At 34.3% G+C, this 13,141-nt stretch overlaps 1 protein-coding gene across 3 annotated transcripts in view; it reads left to right on the plus strand.

Annotated features, from left to right (window-relative positions):
* ALCAM (activated leukocyte cell adhesion molecule) overlaps window positions 1–13,141 on the plus strand; it is a 197,811-nt gene that overhangs the window by 174,663 nt on the left and 10,007 nt on the right. The gene's annotated exons all lie outside the window — the stretch shown is intronic.

Consider the following 13,141-nt stretch of genomic DNA (forward strand, 5'->3'; position numbering starts at 1 on the left):
AGTCAGCCATTCTAAACAGTTCGGCTGAGGTTGCTGGAGATTAAGTAAAAGCGGTGAGTACATCCTGCAGGGACAGCTGGGTATCTTTGCAGTGACAGGTCTGGCCAGCAGTGCAAGTGTTGGTGAGGTAGAGCCATCTTGTTGTCACTACTTCTCTATTCTACTTAGGTCACTTTGTTGCATAGAAGAATCTAATTCAGGGAAAAAGTCATCATTATGTTGTCTTGAGTTTTAAAACAATGATTAGACAAAGTACCAAGATTACTTTAAAAATGATTTAGATGGTGTTTAAAGATTATTAGAGTCATGAAATAATACATATGGTATCAACCTCACAAATCATCTAACAGTGGTTTATAATGAAAATCCGGTTGACCAATGAAGATTCTTAACATACACACATGCCTAGTATTCCTCATTGCCCCAGCTCTGACCCTAGGTTCAGATGCAACTGGTCAGAGACGCAATTCTAGCATTGCAGTTTTTAAAAGTTCCATTGGTGATTATGTGGTGTACCCCTGGTTTCAAACATGGGTTTCAAACTCCTGTATCTAATAAATGAGGAAATTGAATTTTGCAAGGGGATATGTATAGCTAGTGGCAACTTTAGACTTTATTTTATATTTTCTTGATGTCTTGATATAACCCCTTTCAACAACTCAGGTAAGTTAACTTAAAAGAAAATCAAAAGAAAAAACAGACTCAATCAGATCCATGATCTCACCCTGTGAATATACAAATGTCAGTGAAGTAATATTTGAATGGAGCTGCCATCAAATGGAGGCAGTGGCTCAGAATTTTTAAAGTCACGTGATGTGAGCATGTACTGAGTTATATTTCGTTCTCACAATCCATCTCTGAAGTAGGTACTCTTATTATACATATTTTACATTGGAAAAAACTAAGGCAAAGAATGGTTAAATGACTTGCTTGAGATTACACAGTTGTAAGGAATAATTATATTCGATTTAAGGCAGTGATATTTTAGAATCTTAGTGCTTAATTAGTAGTTCTTATTTTCTCTTGTTATGCCTTACTTTTTCTCTTTTTCAGTCACATAAGGCAGAAACACATTGCTGTTGTGTGTTGTAGTTGATATACATGTCCACTCACACTAGTCAGTTCTAATCTTGGCACTTCAGTCCTCAATCTTGAACAGTCTGCACTATCACTTGATAAAAAAATGTGGGTTTTTTCTCAGCGAAAATTTTACCTACAAACACTTCATGTTGCTTTGTGCCCATGATTTCCATGGAAAATTTAGAAGATTGCCTGTACTACGTAAGAGAAAGGAAGTGCAAACAGTTGCCCAGAGGTGGTATCTATCTTACAGAAATTCTCCTCTGTGTGTGTTTCCTGACTATCAAAATCTTATCCTACCTTTATAATCCACAGTGAGGTGCTCACAAATCTAACAGCTTGGCCTCTAGGGTATTTTGGTTTTATTTATTTAGGGTTTCTGATGCACTCCAAAGTAATTTTATTTCTTAAAAGAATGAAAATAAAATTTCTCTGTATCCTGGAATTGAGCTGAAAAATAAACAGCAGTCCTCTACATTATGTTCAAATGAATGTTAAGTTCTTGGAGCTCCCCCAGCATGCTTAATCATCCTATTCTGATTGCCAATGTCTCATCATACCCTGTTTGTCCTTCTATGAATAGAAAAAAATTGGGTGTGTGTTTTTTGTTTTTTTGGTTATGTCATTTGTCATTACCATACGGTAACACAAAATTAAAATCATGGGTAAAAACATACTGGACATTTATCTTCATAGTGTCTTTAGGTTAAGGGTTAAGACTTCATGCATTTCCTTTAAAGTACTTCATTAAATTAAGTGCTTATTTTACCATCTGACATGAACATTTGTCTAAATAACTGTTATTTAATTGAAAAGTGCACCAGCTTTTCTAGTGTCAGTATTATTGGTAATCAAAATAATAAATTTCAATTCTTACCCCAAGCATCAAAATGTTTTCATTAAGAATTTGCAGAACTTTTCAGATTTGCTAAGTGCTTCACATTTCTAACTAGTTATTCTTTCTACTGCCCTCTGAGATAAGCAAGCACTTTTGCTATATGAGTTATTGTTAACACCTGTGTCCAGAGTAAGTGCTTCAGGGTAAGAATTGCTAAGTCTATTTTTGGGTCTACTATACTCTCTTTTTTTTTCTTCTAGATAACTTCACCTTTACAAATCAATATGAGAGTTTCATTTCTGTCTTAGCTTAATTCATCACCATTTTATGTGGATATGAGAGATTTTTAATAAAGATATGGTCCATACTTTTTCCGCAGATACCTAAAGAAATATACCCTTGTGTCTACCATCCTGTAAAATAATACCATCAACAATCTTAGTGAGTCACCCATTATTGCAAACATCTTTGAGCCACAATTATATTAGTTCTTTGCATTGGCAATCTAAAAAGCCAGTGGAGAGAGAAATGAGGGAAACAATCTTTTATACCCAAGTAGAATTTAAGAATACATTTGTTAACATACCTAGTGGCTACTCAAATAACATGCACTCCCCATTCCATTAATATGAGATACATATTTTTATATCTATTTTAAATATGGAAAGGATATGCTTAGCAGTTGTGCTTGACACTGTGATATGGTATATTCATTGCAGAATAAGGGCTCATGATTCCTCTGCTGTTTTGATTCATATAACTTCTCACTGGAATTTTTTTTTTTTTAATTTGAGATATTTTGATAGTGAGAATGGATGACTCCAATCATTTCCTGTGTATGTAGGGTATTAACTGACAGTTCCAGGCAAAAGGTACTAATTGACTAAACCCAGTTCATATCTAGTTGTTTAACAGATAGGAAACATTAAAGACCTAGAGATAATTCAATGACTTTTTAAATTATTTACTCCCTTTCTCTCCATCCTGTTCTCTGAACATTGTTTTTATATCTGCAGGAAGTTGAATGTTACTATTTGAGTTCGAAATTCTCTCCTGCATATCTTATATTACAAGAACTAATGAAAAATTAAAAGAGTCAAAGATAAAGGAAAAATGTAGCATGATGTAGCCACAAACTTATTCAGAACTGTATTAAAACCATAATTTCTAGGTTGGTTGCATTTAAGAGACCCTTGACCACCACCATACTTCTTATCACTAAACTGGAAGTAAGCATTAACCAGACATTTGTAATCTCAAAATACACATTGTGTGAATACTGGAAGTTTACCAAGAGATTTATCTTTTGCAACTGTGGAACTCATGACTATTTTCATGAAGTTTTTGTACAATATGTAGGCAATATGGAAGTCTAAAAATCACAAATATCTTTTGTCAGTTTTGCCTTTTATAATGCTTTACTATTCTACTGTCTTAGAAAAAAAAAAAAAAGACAGTCCTAAATTGGCAAAAGACTAAAGAAGACTGCCTATAACCCCCAAACTTCAAGAAATACTGTTAAATTAAGGCTTTCTAAAACCCTTCTTATTAGTATCTCTTAATATATGGAACAGGATCTTGCAAGAAAGTTGATTTTAACTGAATTCTATTTCCAATCAATACTCTGTCTAAAATCAAATATATGTTCCCATGAGGGAACTTATTCAGACTCCCTGCTGAATAAGTTGAAAATATAGTGCTGAAGGACCATTTATAGCACATTTTGAGTGACTTTCCTCATTTATTACTATGTAAGCATCTTCTTCTCTTTTTGTACTTTTACTCAAATCCTCAAATTTTAATGAGGTAAATTTAATAAGGTAACCATATTTCATAGTATCTAAGGCTCAGTGAGTGTAATCTGCCTACGATAACACATGCAATATCTTATTCCATATCCCATATAAACTTTCAAATATATTTTGCTGCCTCACCAGGACTTCTTTGGAATTAAAACTTCGTCTCTGACTTTGATTGCCTGCTAGCATTTAATATAGTGCTAGGGGTGGAAGGGTGTGCTCTCAAGTGCAGGGCTGATGTGGCCTCTCACCTTGTATTAGACGTCAAGCTAATCCAAGTTTTCGTTTCTTTTTCCTTCCCTACCCATAGCTTGGCAGGCAGCCAAAAGAAGGAAGAAAAGAAAATGCCCCATTATTCTATCAAAGCATAAATAACAGGGGAGACTAGAGGGGAAATAAGATAATGTGGAAATGCTGGAGTCCCCCTTTAGTCAATCACAAGGTCATTGGCCACCCAAAGGGCAGAACCATTCATGGCCCTGCCCTCTCCTACTACACGTGAACTGAAACATTTCCAGAGGAAAGAGATAGCATCAAAACATAATGTTTTCAATTTTTATCTCTTCTAGCATTTCACTTTATTTCTTTTTAATTTCATGTGTTTGGTTTAATTATTGTTTCAAAGGTGAAGGGAAATCCTGTTCCTCAAGCATCTGCCTCTGCCCAGGCTGTGTTAGCACATTACCCACCTAAAGGAAACACTTTGAACGATGATGCTGAATACATGCCAGTGGCATCCTGCTTTCATGCATATTCAGTACTGTTACATTTATTTTGATCTACTGATACTTTACATAATGGTGGTTCCCATATTTACTATTGCCCAAGTGAAAGCCATTCTCTATTTTTCACTGAAGACATTAGGAAATCTATTTTAATGGAGAGTTTCTTTGGAGAGTCTTAGAAATGCTAAGGATATCAAATTGAAACTTGTAATAAGTCCAACTATTTATTCTTCTTTGTTTCCTTCTTCAAACCCAGAAATTGCTGACAACTGTCTTTCTAAGATGCAGTGGTTAGAGCCCTCCTCTCCTCCTCTAGCTCTTTATTAAGCTTGGCCCAGGAGGAAACTTACTTTGCTGAGAGCTGTGACCAGGGAAGAAAGAAAAATAACTATTCTCATGGGTATGACCCTAATTACCTGCACAGGTATCAATGGCTGGTTTGCTGAAAGTGGCAATTCCACACCGCCAGGGTCCCAGTCTTAAATACCCATAGTCCTGGTGCCCTTCTGTGCTGTGTCTCAGGCATGCTATAAATGAGAAATCACAGAAAATGCCCCTCTAAATGAGGAAGTGATAATAATTCCTCATGTTGCCTCTGAGTTTTCAAATTTGTTATACATATGCCTACACTTGGGAAACCTAAAGTCTTATGAACTCTTTCATGTGTGAATTATTTTACAGGGGTATTGTTTTTATTTTCCAAATATACATTTCTGTTATAACACTTTATGTATCTTTTCAAATGACACCGCATTCCAGGATTGTGATGTACTGGTTATGTGTGCAACTCCTATCCTCCTTCACTTTTCCTATCTCCTTCATCCCCCTCTAACCTATTTGTTAGCTGAGATATAATTGACGTATAACAATGTATAAATCTAAGGTGAACCACATGTTGATTTGATACATTTATATACTGCAGTATGATCTCTACTGTAGCATTAATAACACCTCCATCCAGTCTCTTAGCAACTCTGAAGCATTAAAATAAAGGCACACTGGGCTTCCCTGGTGGCGCAGTGGTTGAGAGTCCACCTGCCGATGCAGGGGACACGGGTTCGTGCCCCGGTCCGGGAAGATCCCACATGCTGCGGAGCGGCTGGGCCTGTGAGCCATGGCCGCTGAGCCTGCGCGTCAGGAGCCTGTGCTCCACAATGGGAGAGACCACAACAGTGAGAGGCCCGCGTACCGAAAAAATTAAATAAATAAATAAAGGCACACTTAGAAGACACTACTAGATTAGTTCCCTACTTCCTTTCAAGGAGATCTAGAAACAAGTTTATGGTACTGGGGAAAATCTCACAAAAATGTTTAAGAATCTTCTAAAAAGTTATTTAAAAGCAACTTGAACCTTTAATAGCCCTGCACTTACAGAAATAACACAGAAGGGGAGTTGAGAGCGAGGACTGAACTCCCTTTGGCCACTCAGTAGCTATGTGGCCTGGGCAGCTGTCCGTTACTCACCATCAGTTTTGTGAGTCCCTGTCACCTGCTGGGGTCTTTCACATACACTATACATTTATCCTCACACCAGCCCTGTGAGTAGATCCTATTGTCCCCTATTTACAGAAGGGCAAGCATCTTAAGAGGAGGGACTTGTCCAGGGACTTGCAGCTAAGTCTTGACACATGAGGATGAGAACCCAGACTCACTGACCCCAAGGTCAAGACTCTTCTCTCTGCCTCACTAATTAGAGAGTCTTCCAATATTAATTTATTGTGATTCTATTATTTAAATTTTATCTGATTTTAAAGTTATAAAAAAAGCTGACTGATTGAGAACATTTAAGACAAATAATTGTAACAATTTTTATTTTAACCCAAGTGCTCGTTCTTTATTAATGCCTTAAACTCATCCCTCAAATCAGTTGACTGAAAAAAAAATGTTGACTGAAAATATTGCTAAAGGGAATGGTTTAAATAAATTTTTGTTCTCTTCCAGTAGTAGATGGAAATCTAACCTGCTTTCAAATCTCTGAAATTTCCCCAAATTAAAAAGGACACTTCCATAAAATTATATTATTTTTACCACATCAATCTCAAAACTGAGCCCAAAAGTAATCAGAATAATTTTTAGAGGCTTTTCCCTGCAAGAGAGAGTGGACTCTCAGTAACAAAAATGGAGAAATTCATTAAAAGTTCCAAGTAAATCTTATATACATAGACTCAGTGAATACCCCTTCCCCCAGCAGCAACACTATTTTTATTTCTATTTAGTACATTTCACAGTGGTTAACACTTAGCTTATTTGTATAACTTGGAACAGGACTGGGAAGCCAGACTGCTGGAGCTTGAATCCTGGTTTTGCTACTTGCTAGCTCTATGACCACAAGCAAGTTTATTAGTCTCAATGTAAAACAGAGATATCCTAAGGCTAAAATAATTTAATACCTATGCAGCACTTAGAACAGTGCCTGGCACATTAAGGCATTATAAGAGTGTTAGCAGTTATGATTTTGGAGAGTGAAATTAAGAAAAGAAGGGAGATTGTTTTTACTTTTGTTTTGTAACTTTAAAATAAGAAAAATATCAGTTTGAAGTTATTCAGCTCTTATTCTACAAATATGTTTCATGTTGCTCTTAACAAACGCTTTTTTGTAATGCCAGACTGAGAGCAGTGATTCTTAGCCTGATTTTACCTGAAAGGTATGCTGAAAGATATTATGATTTGCCCTGAATACCACAGAATTCCTTCGAGGGAATTCTAATTACTCCTTTCCTCTGAATACCTCCTTCTTTTATTTGACAGAATTTGGTAAAATCACAGAAACCACTTTTCATCCCTAGACAAATACTAAATCCACCTAGAAAGTAAGTAGTATTGGAAATGGAAAAGGTATCCAGATTCTCATTGTACTTTTTGCCTGGTTCTTTCACTCCCTGGCCATAAGGATCATGCTTTAGCTTTTCGCTGTATAATGTTGTTATATTAAGGTAAAACTCGCTTACATTAAATATGCAATTAAATCTGTTTTGATAAATTTATATACCTTTGTAACCATTACTCCAGTCATGATATAGAGCATCCCATCACCTCAGAAAGTTCCCTTGGAATTCCTTCCTGTCCAGCCCTGCCATCCTTTTTCCCTTAGGCAACCACTATGCTGATTGTTATCACCAGAGATTATGTTTTCTTAATCTGGAACCTAATATAAATGGAACTATACAGAATGTACTCGTATCTGACTTCTTTCCTTTAACACAGTGTTTCTGAGATATCAATACATGTATTAATGATTTAATTGTTTAGAATTGCTGAGTAGTGGTCCGTTGTTAGAATATATCACATTATTTTAATCCATTCTCTTATCTATGGACACTTGGATAGTTTCAAGCCAGTATGGGCTGTCATGAATAATATGGCTAAAACCAACTTTCTATATAAGCATTTTTCGTGGGCATATGTTTTCATTCTCTTGGGCAAATACCTAGAAATGGAACTGCTAGGCTGTAGGGTAGATACTTGTTCATGAGAAATTGCCAAACAGCTTTCTCAAAGTAGTTGTCCTATTTGCAGCCCCACCAGCAATATATAAAGTTTCAGTTCTTTTACATCTTTGCATAAATTTGGTGGTGTTGTTCTGTTTAATTTTAGCCATTCTAGGAGGTGTGAAATGATATCTAATTTTGGGTTTAACTTGCATTTCCCTGAGACCTAATGATTTTAAGCTCCATGTACTTATTGGTGAGCTTCTTTTGTACAGCGACTATTCAAATCTTTTGCCTATGATTTTATTGTTATTTGTCGTATGTAATTGCTCTGTAAGGGTTCTTTACATATTCTATATCAAAAACCTTTGTTATATATTGTAAATATGTTGCCGAAGTCTGTGGTTTGATTATTCTTTTCTTAATGCTGTCTTTTGATGAGCAGTTTTTAATTTTGATGAATAACAACTTATCAATTTTTTCCTATTATATTTACCTCTTTCCGTGTCCACTCTACAAAATCTTTGCTTATTCCAAAGTGGAAAAGATATTTCTCTATGTCTTTTTCTAGAAATTTTATAGTTTTACATTTGAGTATATATCTGCTATTTTGTGTGTGGTGCAAGATAAAGTTAGTTTATTTGCTTGTTTTATGCTATATATATATATATAGCATATACATATCAAGTCATTCTAGCACCATTGGTTAAAAAACTTCCTTTTGGCCTTGGCATATTTGTCATCCTCATCTTCATCCTCATCATCATAATAGTCCTTCAACTTTGATGTTCTGCTTGTGTTAGTAATTTTATATCTTTGTGTTTCCATATAAACTTGAGCAACGTTACTTTCTACCTCCCCCCCACCCCAATTTTTAAAGCTTTGTGAGACTATGGTTGCTTTGAATTTCTAGATAAGTTTGGATATACTTAACATCTTAAAAATATTTAGTCTTCCAAACCATGACCATCCTATATCTCTCCATTTACTTAAATATTTTCCTTTTTTTCTTAGCAATATTTTATAAATTTTAATGTAGACAGTTGATGTGTCTTACAAAGTTCATTCTTATGTTTTATGTACTTTGCAGCTATTATAAATGCAATTATTCTGTGAGTTTTATTTTCCATTTTAATATTAGTATATAGAAATATAATTAATTTTTGCTGTTGAAATGCATACAACCATCTTCCTAAATTCACTTGTTCTGTTAGTTGTTCTGTGAATTCCTTAAGATTTCTATGAAAACAATCATTTTATCTGCAAATAGAAATAATGTTACTTCTTTTCTTCCATTTCATATGCTTTTTATTTATTTTTTTGCCCTCATAGAGACTTTCAATACAATGTTGAATAGAAATGTGGAGAGCAGACATCTTTACATATTCTCAATCTTAGAGATTGAATTGTTCAGTATTTGCCATTATGTATGATATTAGCTGTACGTTTTTCATATTTCCCTACTCAGAGTTAGTTAAGGGTAGTGTCCTCCAGACTGCCATGTCTGCCCAAGACTTCTGACTCCAGCTGCAAGGAGTTAGGGTCCAAATACATAGTTAGAGAGAAGAGTTCACATAAGACTACCCTCATTTCTGCTATCAACTCAAGCTCAGGTTTGATAATTTGCTAGAATACTCACAGAACTCATGGTTATATTCATGACAAGTAAAGGATACATTAAAATTGACTAAGAGAAGAGAAGTGCAGGGCAGAGTCTGGGAGGATTCTAAATGTGAAGTTTCCTTTGTCCTCAGGGACCTGTTACGCTACTGGCCTCAATGAGTGGCAAAAGCATGGAGTATTGCTGATCTGAGAAGCTCACCTGAACTTTGGTGTCCAAAGTTTTTGTTGAGACTTCATTACATGGGCATGATTGATTGATTAATTATCCATGTGGTTGAACTCAATCTCCAGCCTCTCCCTTCCCCAGATGTCAGGCTGATATCAAATGGCCCAAAGCCCCCATCCTAAACTGTATGATTGTTCTTTCAGGTGTGGCCAGTCTCCACCCCAAGATGATTGGGTGTTGATGGCCCTGCCCTGAGACATCTCCTCAGCATAAACTATCAGGTGTGATCCAAGAAGCCCCCCACAAATAAGAAAGCCACTCTTATCACTCAGAAAATTCTAACTATTTAGAGATTATCTCCCAGGAACTGAGCACGAAGGCCAGACCTCTCTTTGGGCAAGGCCAAATTCCTTCCAACACAATGTCCTTTAACAGGTTGAAGAAATTTTTTAATATTCTTAGATTACTAAGAGTTTCTATAACAAATCATTGTTGAATTTTCTCAAATGCCATTTCTATATCTACATCTATATTATATTCTATCTGTATCTACATTATTTCTAAAAATAATCATATTGTTTTCTCATATTTTTTATTCTGATACAATGGTAAGTTACATTGATTGATGATTGAATGTTAAGCCAATCTTGCATTCCTGGAAAAAATCCCACTCTATTATGATGTATCATAATTTATATATATATTGATGGATACTATTTGCCAATGTTTCATTAAGGATTTTTTTGTCTACATTCATGAGGAATATTGTTCTGTAATTTTCTTAATTTATGTTTTGTTCCTTTATCATATATCATATATCATGTATCATCTTTTTAGGGAGCTTTCAATTTTCTTGATGATTTCAAATAACTAACTTTTTGCTTTGTTTTTGTTTCTATTGCTTATTGTCAATTTAAATTTTTTTCTGCTCTTGTCATTACTATTTTCTTTCTTCTAGTTATTTAGAGTTTGACTTGCTCTTCTTTCTCTAATTTCATGAAGTAAATGAAAAATTTAGATCACTGATGTTAGCATTTCTTTTTTTATAACTTAAGCTTTTAAAATTTTAATCTCCCTCTCAGCAATGGGTTAGCTGCATTCCACAAATTTCAGTATGTTATATTTTCATATTTACTCAGTTCAAAATATTTTTATATTCCTCTTGTGGTTTCTACTTTGGAGCCATGTAACTAGAACTCTATTAACTTCAAAACATTTCTCATCTAATTCCATTTTGTTCAGACAGCCTAGTCTGTATGCTTTTAGTCTTTTGAATGCATTGAGGTTTTTTTTGTTTTTGTTTTTGTTTTTTTTTTGGCCTAGCATGCAGGCATGCAGTATTTCCAGGTGGATGCTACTCAACACTTGAAAATACTTGTATGGTGGCTGATGGGTAGAGTGTTCTATAGTATATTATGTTAAAGTAGATAATAGTTTGTTTAAATCCTCTTATTCTTATAGATTTTTTTCAAATTATATGAAATCACTTCACATATAATGCACTGATAAGAAGGTTACAAGCATACATTTCCAGTACTAGAGCTAGCCCAGTACTAGTTATTTCATTATGATCATGCTTACTGAATTTTAGTCCATTTACCCTATCAGCTACTGAGAAAGATCTGTTAAATTCTCTAATATTGTATATTTGGCTATTTCTCCCTTTAGTTCTGTCACTTTTTGCTTTAGGCTTTCATTAGGAACATACACTAACAATTGTTGTGACCTGCTTATGTATTGAACCTGTTATAATTATTAAATGTCTCTCATTATGGTTGTAATACTCCTTGTGTTGAATTTTACATTGTCAGATATTAATATAGCCATACTGTTTTCATATGCTTACAGTGTACATGTGTATCTTTTTCTACCCTTTTATTTTCAGTTATTTCTTTATATTTAAAGTGCATCTCATGTACAGAGAGACTGATCAAACTATGACTCCCAGGCTGCTGCTTAATTTCATAAATAAAGTTTTATGGTAGCACAGCCGTGCCCATTTCTTTACATGTTACCTGTGTTGTTTTATGCTGCAAAGCCAGAAGAGTTGAAACAAATCCATGTGGCCTACAAGACTAAGATATTTACTATCCGGACCTTTCAGAAAAATCTTAACCCCTTGTATACAGCATGTAGTTGAGTCTTGATTGTTTATTATAGTCTGACAATTTTTACTTTATAATTGGAGGATTTAGCCAAGTCACATTTTACTTAATTATTGATATATTTACATTTAAGACCACCAGCTCCCTAATTGTTTTCTAGTTGTCCTCTGTTTCTCTTTTCCTGCCTTCTTTTGAGACACTCCAATAAGTTTTAGTATTACATTTTAATTTATCTACTGGCCTTTTAACTATATGTCTTTGTATTCTTTTATTGTGGTTGCTCTAGGAATTTCAATAAGAACTCAGTTTATAACAGTCAACTTATGTAATAATCTAAAACCCCAAAACATTATAACTTCATTTATCCTCCTCCATATAATTGTAGTGTGAGGTTTATAATGTATGCAGTTGTAATGGATATGACAACAAGAGCAAAAAAGATGGAAGAGGTTAAATGAAAATACAATTTTTCAAAGGTCGTATATAATGGGATATATATAGCATTAAATAGTTGGTTGTCTTTGTAAAAAAATTTTAATAGTATTTTATATTTTAGCACATATACAATCTATATTCATTCTTTCTTATATATCTGAGTTTCCATCCAGTATCATTTTCCTTCAACCAAAGAACTTTCTTTAATACTTCTTTTAGCACAGGTCTGCTAGTGATAATTTTTCCCAGTTTTCTTTTATTCAATTTAACATGTCTTTATTTTGCTTTTGACTAAAATATATTTTTACTAGATATAAAATTCTAGTTTGAGGGTTTTTTCCCAGCATTTTAAAGATGTTGAATTAACTTTGTTATGCATTGTTTTCTTGATGAGACATCAGCTGCTTTTCATGTCATTGTTCCCCTGAACAAATTTTCTACGGCTACTTTCAAATCATTGTCTTTATATTTGCTTTCAGTTACTTTCAGTATGATGTAATTAGATGTGTTTTTCTTTTTATCATTCCTCCTTGGGAGCTGCTGACCATTTTGGATGCAAGTTAATGGACGTCAACAAATCTAGGAATATTTTTCATTGTTTCTTCAAATATATTTTATGCCGCAATTCTCTTTTGCTTCTCCTACTGGGACTCCAATTACACATTTGTTAGATTGCTCACTATTGTCCCACAGGTCACTGAGGATTTGCTTCTTTTATTTCTATTATTTTTCTCTCAATTTTTTAGAATATATAATTTATATTTTTTGTCCTTACGTTCACTGAGTCTTTATTCTGCACCTCCAATCTGGTGATAAGATAATTTAGTGAATTGTTAATTTTCAATATTGTGGTTTTAAGTTGTAGAATTACTTTCGTTTACATTTTCAGTACTGAGATTTCTATCTGTTCTCTCATTGTTACCACACTTTTCTTTAAGTCAT

The sequence above is a fragment of the Globicephala melas genome, chromosome 4, assembly GCF_963455315.2.
Source record: "Globicephala melas chromosome 4, mGloMel1.2, whole genome shotgun sequence".
Lineage (NCBI taxonomy): Eukaryota > Metazoa > Chordata > Mammalia > Artiodactyla > Delphinidae > Globicephala > Globicephala melas.